Genomic DNA, 10,269 nt, shown 5'->3' with positions numbered 1-10,269 from the left:
GTTTTACTTTCGTGTGTACACAGTACTTGAAAGGAAGTCCTTCAAAAAGACAACTGAATCTCGGATTATCGATTATGAAGAACTCGTGAGCGGCATTTAAACTACTTGAACCTATATATCGGTGTTCTACGTAAAGTCAGTACCCGGTACGTGTACACAAGTATCCTGGAGACAAAACACAACACATTCGTGTACATAAAAGCATGTGTGGAAATTAAGGATTTAAATAGATCTATATCGGTCGCGGTCTATTTATAGACATTTTGGCTTGTGTTAGTCACACTTGTAGAATTCATCTCGACGAGATTTAGCATTAATTCGTTGATAACTATAGCCTACTGCAGAGGGGTTATTGCAGAATTTGGACAAGGTGAGTATAAGAATGCATTTAACCATTAATTGTAGAAGTTCAGTGGTATTGGAGCTACGGAACAATGACTTATTATATAGACTACCATCAAAGTCAATGACATGTTTGAAATTTCGGTATACTGCATTGAAGTTTAATGCAAGCTAGACCCAGTTAATTAACCATAATTAAGCATGACTTATTCCGTCAAACCAATGGATGATATTGAAAATGTAATGATTCTATAAAATCTTCAAAATTGAATAAACTACACGGAAGAACGATAAACAGCATGCATTCCTCGCGAATTCACGTTTGATATCAATATCATCAACATGCTATTCTTCGATGACAGTTAGCTATATCATTAAACAGGTGGACAGTGTATACATAAACATTTACTTACATACAATGTACATATAGATCATTTGTCTTTTATTAACGATATACTTCATGTGTTTGTTCTACTATCCGTTTGAATATAAATATGCATATTGAAACTAGACTGCTGCACGGAAAATAAAATCTCTAATGACCCATCCCAGGTGGCAAACACAAACACAAATAGGCTGTTCACAACGCACCGGCCTGAACTACGTTTGGATATAAACATGCATATTGAAACTAGACTGCTACAAGAAAAATAGATTCTTTCTTTCTCAGAGACCTAAATAAAACCGAAACATTAGGTAAGACATTTAATGTGTAATGGTTACCATTTTGTTGTAGATGGTTAAGCTTGTCATGAAGTATGGACCTTACCAAAAGTGAAACGGTGTGGTGACCAACCTGAAGATGGTCTCTGGCCTGTTATGTAAGTAAACGAATTGTCTAAAGCAACAACACGTCCAAATCTAGTTCCTGATCATATTGATAAATAATAAACAAGATTGAATATCCTTTTGTGAGTGTTTTTAAAAACCAAATAAACATATATGAGAATATGCTATATATTCTTACATACCGTGAGTAGACCGAGTTTCCTCTGACCACGACACCATATCTGTTGTAGGGCCAGAGCGCACTGCTTTATGTAACAATACTTTCCTCTGACCCTGACATCGTTAAATTAATTGCACTTTTTTGTAGGAAAGAATATAATTTGATTTTCTCATTTATAGGAGAGATTATATTCATTATAATTTAATGTACTTTTTTTTGCTGGAGAAAATGTAAATTTGATGTAGACAGACGTAGTTATTTGAAGGAGAGATAACAATTTTATGTAATATTTTTTTTGTAGCCGAAAATATGATTTGCTGTACGTTTTTGTAGGAGATAATCTTATATGATGTACATTTATTTTTCAATTCAGCGGCTTTAGCATCCGCAGGGTCATAAGGTCACCACACAAAAGACTCAGAGGGAGGAGGCCTGTGAGTTATACATAGACTCCCAAATGACGTGGTCGTGTAAAATCACAGAGTTTAACAAAGGTGGGTGGTTTTTCACTACCTGTACATTTAAAATCACTTCCCCATCCCTCCGAAATAAACAACTGACGTGCGTTTATACAAATATCTTGATTTGAGTCTTAGTATAAAATAGACAAAAAAATATTTTTTACATTATTAATTTTGGTATATTTTTCGCGGAGGCTTGATTTAAAGTTTCACATTACAAGGAGATAAGCTAACCGAATGATGCAGGTAGTGTAATCTTGGGCATGATTCGGTGGCTAAGCGGAGGGTAGATCCAACTAAAACAAAGTATCGTGGTTTGAATTCTAGCATACTGTTTTCTGTCAGATCAAAATGTATATATTTTTTTATTTTATAATAATTTCGAAACAAGTTATATTTAACTTATATCAAGTTGTAAAATTATATAAATATCGTATTTAAATATATTTATCACTCCCGTTATCTCGGATTGAAGCGCGCGAGTGAGGTGGGGGGTGGGAGCTGAAACCCGGGAGAAAACTCAATGTATCAAGAAGGACCCTCACAGCGCCTCTATCCTTGACAATAATAGTAATTGATGGTTTTTTTTTTTTTTTTTTTTTTAATTGTTATTATTATTGTCATTATTTTTCTTTCTGTTAAACCCCATCCCGTTTATAGTCCAAATATATTTCATCAATGTCTATTTCCAGGTGAAAGTGTTTCACGCAAACTGTGTGAAAATGCAGTAAGCGCCATTGAAGCGTCGACAGGATCGTCCAAATGACCGTAATACCATGACGTAATGTAAGTAATTTATTTACATGTAGTTTGATGAAAGATGACTATTTTCTACTCCAGAACATTTTTTTTTCTCTTCCACAATAGTAGTAACGCTTGCTGAATAGTCAATCAACACATAAAATGTTGAAATAACGTAACTTATTCAACATTATAATAATACAACCTCAACAGATTTCAATGATTACGTGATTAAGATTGTAATGTTATTTTGAATTTCAAAATATTTTTTTTATCATTATTACTTTCTATTTATTTTTTATGATTGTTATTTTTAAAGACATTTTTATTTCATTTAACATTATATAAACATCACATACACAAACATTAATCAATTCAATTAGGTTTAAAAATAAATTTCCATCCTCCTCGTAGACAAATATCAAACTGATTCAAATTCATTTCTCACTCTAACAGATGATGCTGTTCACTGCTACCTTTCTACCTGGCTACTTCTCCAATGAAGGTTCCGATCTAAAGCAAAGACGGGTCGGAGCTTGATGTCATGAGAACGTAGAGAAAAATGAAATTATATAAAAGTATACCATGTCTTTGTTGTGTGTATTATGTTATATAGCATCTTTGTTTAATATGTAATGTTGTCACTGGTCCCTCATGTATGCATGGTGATTCATTGCAATGACCTTTCAAACTATCCACCAAACCGTCTTCATACTGTTGTAAATGTTGCGAAGACGAAGCTGTTTAAAAAAAAAAATATTCATGATTGTATTGGCTAATCCCACCGATAAGGTATTTCCTTTAAAGAGGCTTGCCCGCAGAGAGATCAGAAAAATTGGCTAAAAGAAAAAGATTTTTTACACATGACAGATTGTTGGAATTGTTGAGTTTTTCATTTTATTTTCCTTATAAAACGCTGAAAAGTGATATTAAAACCTCATTTTTTAAATATTATTTATTTAATCGCAACCCGCAATAAGTCCCCGCTATAAAGTGGAGTCTAATTTGATTGACACATCAGAGAAACAATCACGTGCACAGTGCCGCACAATGATAACTTCAAAGGCAGCGGCGATTTACAAAGAAGATTTGCCGTTATATTCCATACATTTCCCTCTCAGGTTGAGTTTTAAAACGTCTTTTAAATACATATTCTGTAATTGTTTTCAAGAAATAAAGTCGGAAAGCCTCTAATTTTGTCACATAGAAACGTGTACTGAAGTTTATTTAGTGATCGGAGATGTGCCGTTTACCAGTCCGTCTGCGGGTAAGCCTCTTTAAAATGGTTATATACAAATATAAGCAATTGTCTTAGGTACAGTTCCATTGAACCAATAAGCATATCAACAATCATTAAACAAATCTGACTTCATATCGCATAAGGAAAAATCCTAAAGAAGATAATGATATCGACCAAAACCTTTTCCGTTGTCTTAATAAACCTGCCTCTCTCAAAAACCTTGTGTTATAACAGGCTTGGCCATAAATGCATTAATATTATTACTGGATGTTACTGTATCACGTGTCTTTGTTGCCTTTCTAAGACCCTTCATTGATACTTCGGACCAAAATGTGGAAAATCGTAAGGAAATCACATATATTGTCTTGTTCTTTACATTAACATATACATATGATATATATTCAAAAATTTCCGTCAAAACTTCTAGGACTGACAGTTTGATATTTTCACATTGTGGAAGAAATGATTTAAAAGAGTGGCGTATGCCGTCACAATTCCTGCCATGATCCAAAGAGAGCAGCTTTGCTCAAATAAATTTCAAATCATAGTACGAAAACATCCAATGCCGTAACGTTACTTTAAATAATAAAAAGGATTAAGTATTAAACAAGAGTCACATTTCACTAACGATAGAGAATTGTCGCTTTAGACGTAAACTAATCTCTTTGAAAAGGTAAAGAATAATATCTATTACAATTTCTTTATAACAGAACTAGACAAGATTATCACGATCTGAAAAAAAAAAAGATTTTAAATTTGTACTCAGTACACTATTTTGTATCCATGTTACCAGGGAGAGAGCTTTAAACAATATACATAAATGAAGCGATCTATATATAGATTGTGTATTGACAAAGATAGGGTGTATACATTAGGAGACTTCAAAACACACACGTTTAAATACAACAGTGGGTTTGGAAATTACATATAGAAACAGATCGATATCGGTCACGTTCCGTTTCACGAGCGACCCGTTAGTGTTTGGACTCGCGAGGAAACAAGACCACACGATTTTATAGCGTTCACGACACTGAAAGGATTATTTCAGAATTTGGACAAGGTGAGAACAGTTATATGTATAAATATACTTCACATCAGGAGGCATAAGCAGACAAAATGTGCATGAGATTATTCAATTACAATTTAATCACGTATAAGTGGTCAAGCTTCGATACATATCAGCAGAACAGTTTAACTTTAAATCCCCTTTTAAGTATGATTGTGCCCTATGATAGGCTAAATCATTCAAATTTTAACCAACTGGTGTCATTTTGCTGTGTTTTTGTAAATGGTATTTTTTCTTAATTCATTAATTGATGTCATTCATAGGAAACTTGGCTTACGCTGTTACTGTTAACGTTTGTTAATGAAAATATGTCGAATGCAATTTTGTTTAACATCTTGATTTATACTGATTTTTTTAATATGTATTTTTAGTATTTTATTTCATTTATTTTGGCCTTAGACAACACTACATGATGTTACGTTTCAGTGATTTATAATGGTGTGTCGTAGTTATGAAATTGAACAATTTATTATAGATGGTGGGAGTAACTTTGAAGTATGGTCAATGCAGGAGATGAAACACCGTTACCTATGATCTAGATAAGGTCAAGCCCATAATCTGTAAGTCCAATAGAGTTGTCTCCCTTCCATGTTTAGCTAACACATATAGAAAAGCATTCTTTTGAAAAGACAAGTGAACTTTTTAATTTATCATATCAAAGCATCATTTATTATTATAACTCAATACTGTAGTTTGAAAGGACATTCAATATGATAATATTTAATGTTTTCATTTGACATGAAGAGCTTGCTCTGAAATCAAGTGAAAGTGCTAGTGATTTCATGGTTTGTGTTTTTTTTATTCTTATGCGAATCTATCACAATGACATTATATACCTTTAATTATATACATACATGTATATTTAGAAATAAAACAATAATAACAAAAACAAAAATTAATATTTTCTATTTCTTTTTCGCATATGTTCATGTATTGATATATATAAATACATAATCAAGTTGAAAAGTCCATGTGAAGGAATTGCAATGCCCTGAAGAGCAGCATTTGAATATTTCTATTTTTGAAAGTATTAATATATATCAATATATCTTTACAGTGTAAATATAATATTAAACAAGCCAATATAATGGATTTGTGAAATGTTACTATATACATGGAATTTACAGGAAATAGTATTTATCATACATATTACATATGTATACTATTATACATATTACATATGTATACTATTATACATATTATGTATACATTTGTTATACATATTATGCATGTATTTACTATACATATAATATATGCATGTGTTATACATATTATATATACGTTTATTATACATATTACATATATATTTATTATAACTACATATTACATTTCATCACCCAACAGCGGCCATATCTTTAGCTGGTCACAAGGTCACTGTTCAGAAATCGCCAAAGTTTGGGATCTGTGCCGTGTACGTTGATTCCAAAATGGTTTGGTCAGGTGACATTGCTAGGTTACAAAAAGGTAGGTCGAATTGTCAATGATATGTTTAAAATATCCCGAAACTTGTGACAAGATAATAATTTAACTAACTAGGATATCATAGCCTTACCAAGAGACGTTTTATGTATTGTCTCTGTCGAAACAAAGGAAACAGGGTAAGATTATTCTTACTATGATTTCACTGACACTTTATTGACATAAACATGACAAAATGATTTGGCATCAGTCATAGATTATATAAGTCCTCTCCAGAAAACTATGATACAACCAGGCATGCCAAATCGTCGATAATATGCCCATGCATTAGACGTCAATACGTTAAAACCATTAGGTCGAATCTTAAAACACGGTTTATGCATTACGAGCCACAAAACATCAGCTGTATATTTCTTTTGATATTTTATTTTGAGTTTCACTTGAAATGTTGACAAATATTTTCCTAATATTTCCATCCTTTTTCTATTTCCAGGTAAAGATGCTTGCGATCAAATGTGTGCAGCGGCTGTAAAAGCTATTGGGGCATCACAGTCATCGTAATATCTTGATGTAATGTAAGTGGAACTATTTTACCGTGTCTTAAGTTAAAAGATCCTGTCGGTCACTAAACAGTGACTCTCTCCAGAGTGCATTGTGGTCTCTTAATAACGAATCTCTACACATACCGCCCTGGTCATTTGGCTGATGAAGATAACAGTGTACACACTGTACTAGTCATTTAAACGTCACGCATAAATTTTTTTTTGATATTTTACGAAAGTTCTTACATAAAATATCTGATACATTTTCCGACCGATTTCTTGGTAGGCTTTATAATCATGTCATAGGAACCGAAATGCACGCTGGGGAATATTTGAACAATTGATGTAGTCAACGATTGTTAAATGAACGTAATAATAAAACAGTTTCCTAAAAAGATAATAAAACACATAGTGATTTAATTTAGTTTGATTTTCAGCATTCTGAATAACATTTATCAATGCATAGATTAGTTCTGAAAGAATATTAATTTCTATAATATTGAATATTGATAACAATGGTACTTTATTACAGGTGATGCAGTAGGCCCATATCTCCAATGACGGTTCCTTCTTAAACAGAAGACGGGAGGGAACTTGAAGTTCTGAGAATGTGGAAATAAAATGAATATAGATTATCTATCATGCCTTAGTTATGTGATGTGTTACCCTGTAGTTCCTTCTGAGTTGCATTTGAACGATCTCACCACTTTGAAACGTTTTCTTATGACCACAGACGGTCTGTGGAAATACCAGCAGAGTACCTGCTAATATCAAATGCTCAGTGTTTAATGCTGTTTATTAGATACGATGTCTAAAAATTCAAAAAACAAAACAACAAAAAAAAACATATCAATTGTAAACAATATTGTAAGCAAACATAGTTTATAGATGGATGCATCTGCAAAAAAAAGAGTCTTTATAATCGATTGAAAACGAGAATAATCTGTTATATACATTACGCAATTACCGACCTCTAAAACTTTGAGATTTTTTATCTTTTGAAGTGAATAAATGATTAATTGCATTCCGGAGAAATTCTAACATACTCCGTCTCTTTATTTAGTACGAAGCTTCCGGTCTAAGTTTGTTGGTGTTCATCATATATTTCTGTACAGTTGTGCCATTTTATGCATTTTCGTGAACAGACTATATATACACTGTGGGCTATGTATAGGTATCTTTAATCATTTTCAAATGACATACATTTCCAATGGTTAGAAGGAAGCAGACGATAAAAACAGACATTTCAATATGAATATACAACTGCATCCTTCAATTGTTGTGTCTTAAAAGGGCTCGTCAAAGATAGCCAAAAGGCTTTGAAATACAGATAGCATGTTCTAAACATCAAATTGGGGAAGTACACAAAATGCAATGTTTAGCTATTGCATTTCTTTGTATGAAGTATATTACTTTCATAATTTCTATTTTCTTCAACTCATTATTTTTTAGTGTAGTCTTTTGTAGTATGATAGGGAAACACGTGTGATATCGTCATTGTTAGACTAAACCTTAATTCAAAAAAGCAACGAAAGAATAGAAACAGGGAAATACGACAATTAAAAAAAAAAAAAAAAAAAAACAATGAGAAAGAAAACGTGAACATCCAGTAAATTAATGTGACGCGATGTACACTGGCAGGTCAAGGGTTTGCCCGCACATTCTAATTTTGCTATATAATCTTACCGTTTAAACATATTTTCAAAGAATTTTCCTGGATTCGTTAATGGGCTGATTTTATGCTGAAAGAGGTTTTATTTACATTTCATTTGATAATATTTCCAATATTTTCCATTGTCATTTATTTGAGAAATTCAGATCTATTTTACAATATGAATTTTTTAATAATGCCATTTTGATGATAATTTGGCAAGTTAATGGATGACGGTGCCACGGGAAATTTGGCTTTGTTGTTACTTTTGATTTCTACCTACATATGATGTATTATGCATAAACATTTTACGTGAAGAATGTCTAGATATTTCTTTTTCAACACACAATAATCAATAAAATACCACCCTGGATGAAAGCAGGGCAAGTGATGGAAAAAAAAGTTGAAAACACAAAGAAATCACAGCAGAAATAGGTTGTGCGGAAATAATTTTAACCCGAAACTGTATATGTATTCATGTATGACTTATCATCAAATTCATTTTATTTCTCTTTTCACAAGATAATCAAAAGTATAATTACAATATACATGTAATACATATAATTATTGAAGCGTTCGTAGTCAATGCACAGCTGTGTTTCAAAATATGTCATTTACATTTGTGTCAAGAAGGACAAATAATGTTTTTAATTATCCTTATAAAAGTACACATTTTCATTAGTGTTTTAATATCATTTTAGTCATCCGTTCATTAAACTCAAAAATATATGGTCTTGATCGTCGGAGAAGCGGCGGATACACTCCACGGGTTAATTGTTTGGTCTAGTATCTTTGACATCAAAACATCACACTTCAGCCTTGAACATAACTGTAACAGATGTAGCTATGACCAATCATGCACATCAACTAACATATCCATGCAGCCCCTTGGGAATGCACCGACACTTTTTGTCTAAGGTGGAGGAAAAACCACAAGGGAAAACTAAGTGCATTCGCGAGGACAGACAATATTGCCCTTACTGGAGGAAGTAGCCTACAGCTTACGCTAGACTGCAATAAGGGACTCCTGCCAAACTATTAACGATCTCAGCCACCAAGACACCGATATCATCTCAACATTACTATAATCATATTGACTTATCTACAGATATCAACACGAGTCTTATTTATATTGTTGCTATGACTTATTTTCTTATTTTGTCCTCTGGGTCTATTTCTGTTGAGTCGTATGTGAAGGTCAAAGCTCATCATCGATTGAAAGTGACTTTTAGTGTAGTTCATTATCAGTAATACGATAAAAGGTGTTTCTCGGACGACATATTGTATAGGGTGGTCCAAGAGGCGAATGTCTAGTGTTTGATAAGTGTGAGGAAATGGGATTAGGACATGACCGTCATCTGGTGTCAAGGTAATTAGATGCCCTTTGACTTCGTCCTAGTTCCGAACTATTTAGAATTGAATGTCAGTAAGCAGGACTTTTCGTTTTCTATAGTTTAAATCATTGTTCAGTAGCAATCTTATTTGGCGGAGTGGGGGATATAATTGTGTGGTCTATTTTTTTGAAGTTTTTTTTTTTTTTTTTGTGGGGGCGGGTTGTTTTGTTTTGTGTTTTTTCAAGCAAGAAAACCGAGGAAAGAAGGCATTAAAACGTGTTTTAATGAAGCCTAGACATACCCCCTATTTCATGGTGTCTTATAAATGTACGAAACAAGTTCTACCAAGTTATATTAATCACGCTTGTTGGGCCGGATGAAAGCGCGTAAGAGGTCCTACTGTGGGAGAAAAGCGAAGAACCCTTGGAAAACTCTCGTAATCGAACCCTGACCACCTAGGTGTTACCCATAATAGCAAACAAGAAAAGGAACGATACGATGCCCACTTCACACATGTTGATTTC

The 10,269-nt window shown here is 32.9% G+C and overlaps 2 long non-coding RNA genes across 2 annotated transcripts; both read left to right on the top strand.

The window, feature by feature from the left end:
* The first annotated feature begins 211 nt into the window (after positions 1-211).
* On the top strand, positions 212-3,074 carry LOC117328300. The gene is made up of 5 exons (XR_004532971.1): positions 212-370; positions 1,079-1,163; positions 1,665-1,785; positions 2,445-2,538; positions 2,950-3,074. It is a non-coding gene; the product is annotated as an uncharacterized LOC117328300 (long non-coding RNA).
* Positions 3,075-4,613: 1,539 nt separating this feature from the next.
* LOC117328268 lies at positions 4,614-7,402 on the top strand. The gene is made up of 5 exons (XR_004532948.1): positions 4,614-4,793; positions 5,275-5,359; positions 6,144-6,263; positions 6,712-6,793; positions 7,293-7,402. It is a non-coding gene; the product is annotated as an uncharacterized LOC117328268 (long non-coding RNA).
* Positions 7,403-10,269: the final 2,867 nt, after the last annotated feature.

The sequence above is a fragment of the Pecten maximus genome, chromosome 1, assembly GCF_902652985.1.
Source record: "Pecten maximus chromosome 1, xPecMax1.1, whole genome shotgun sequence".
Lineage (NCBI taxonomy): Eukaryota > Metazoa > Mollusca > Bivalvia > Pectinida > Pectinidae > Pecten > Pecten maximus.
The sequence above is the reverse complement of the archived record's forward strand: the minus strand, read 5'-3'. Positions and strand labels throughout refer to the sequence as shown.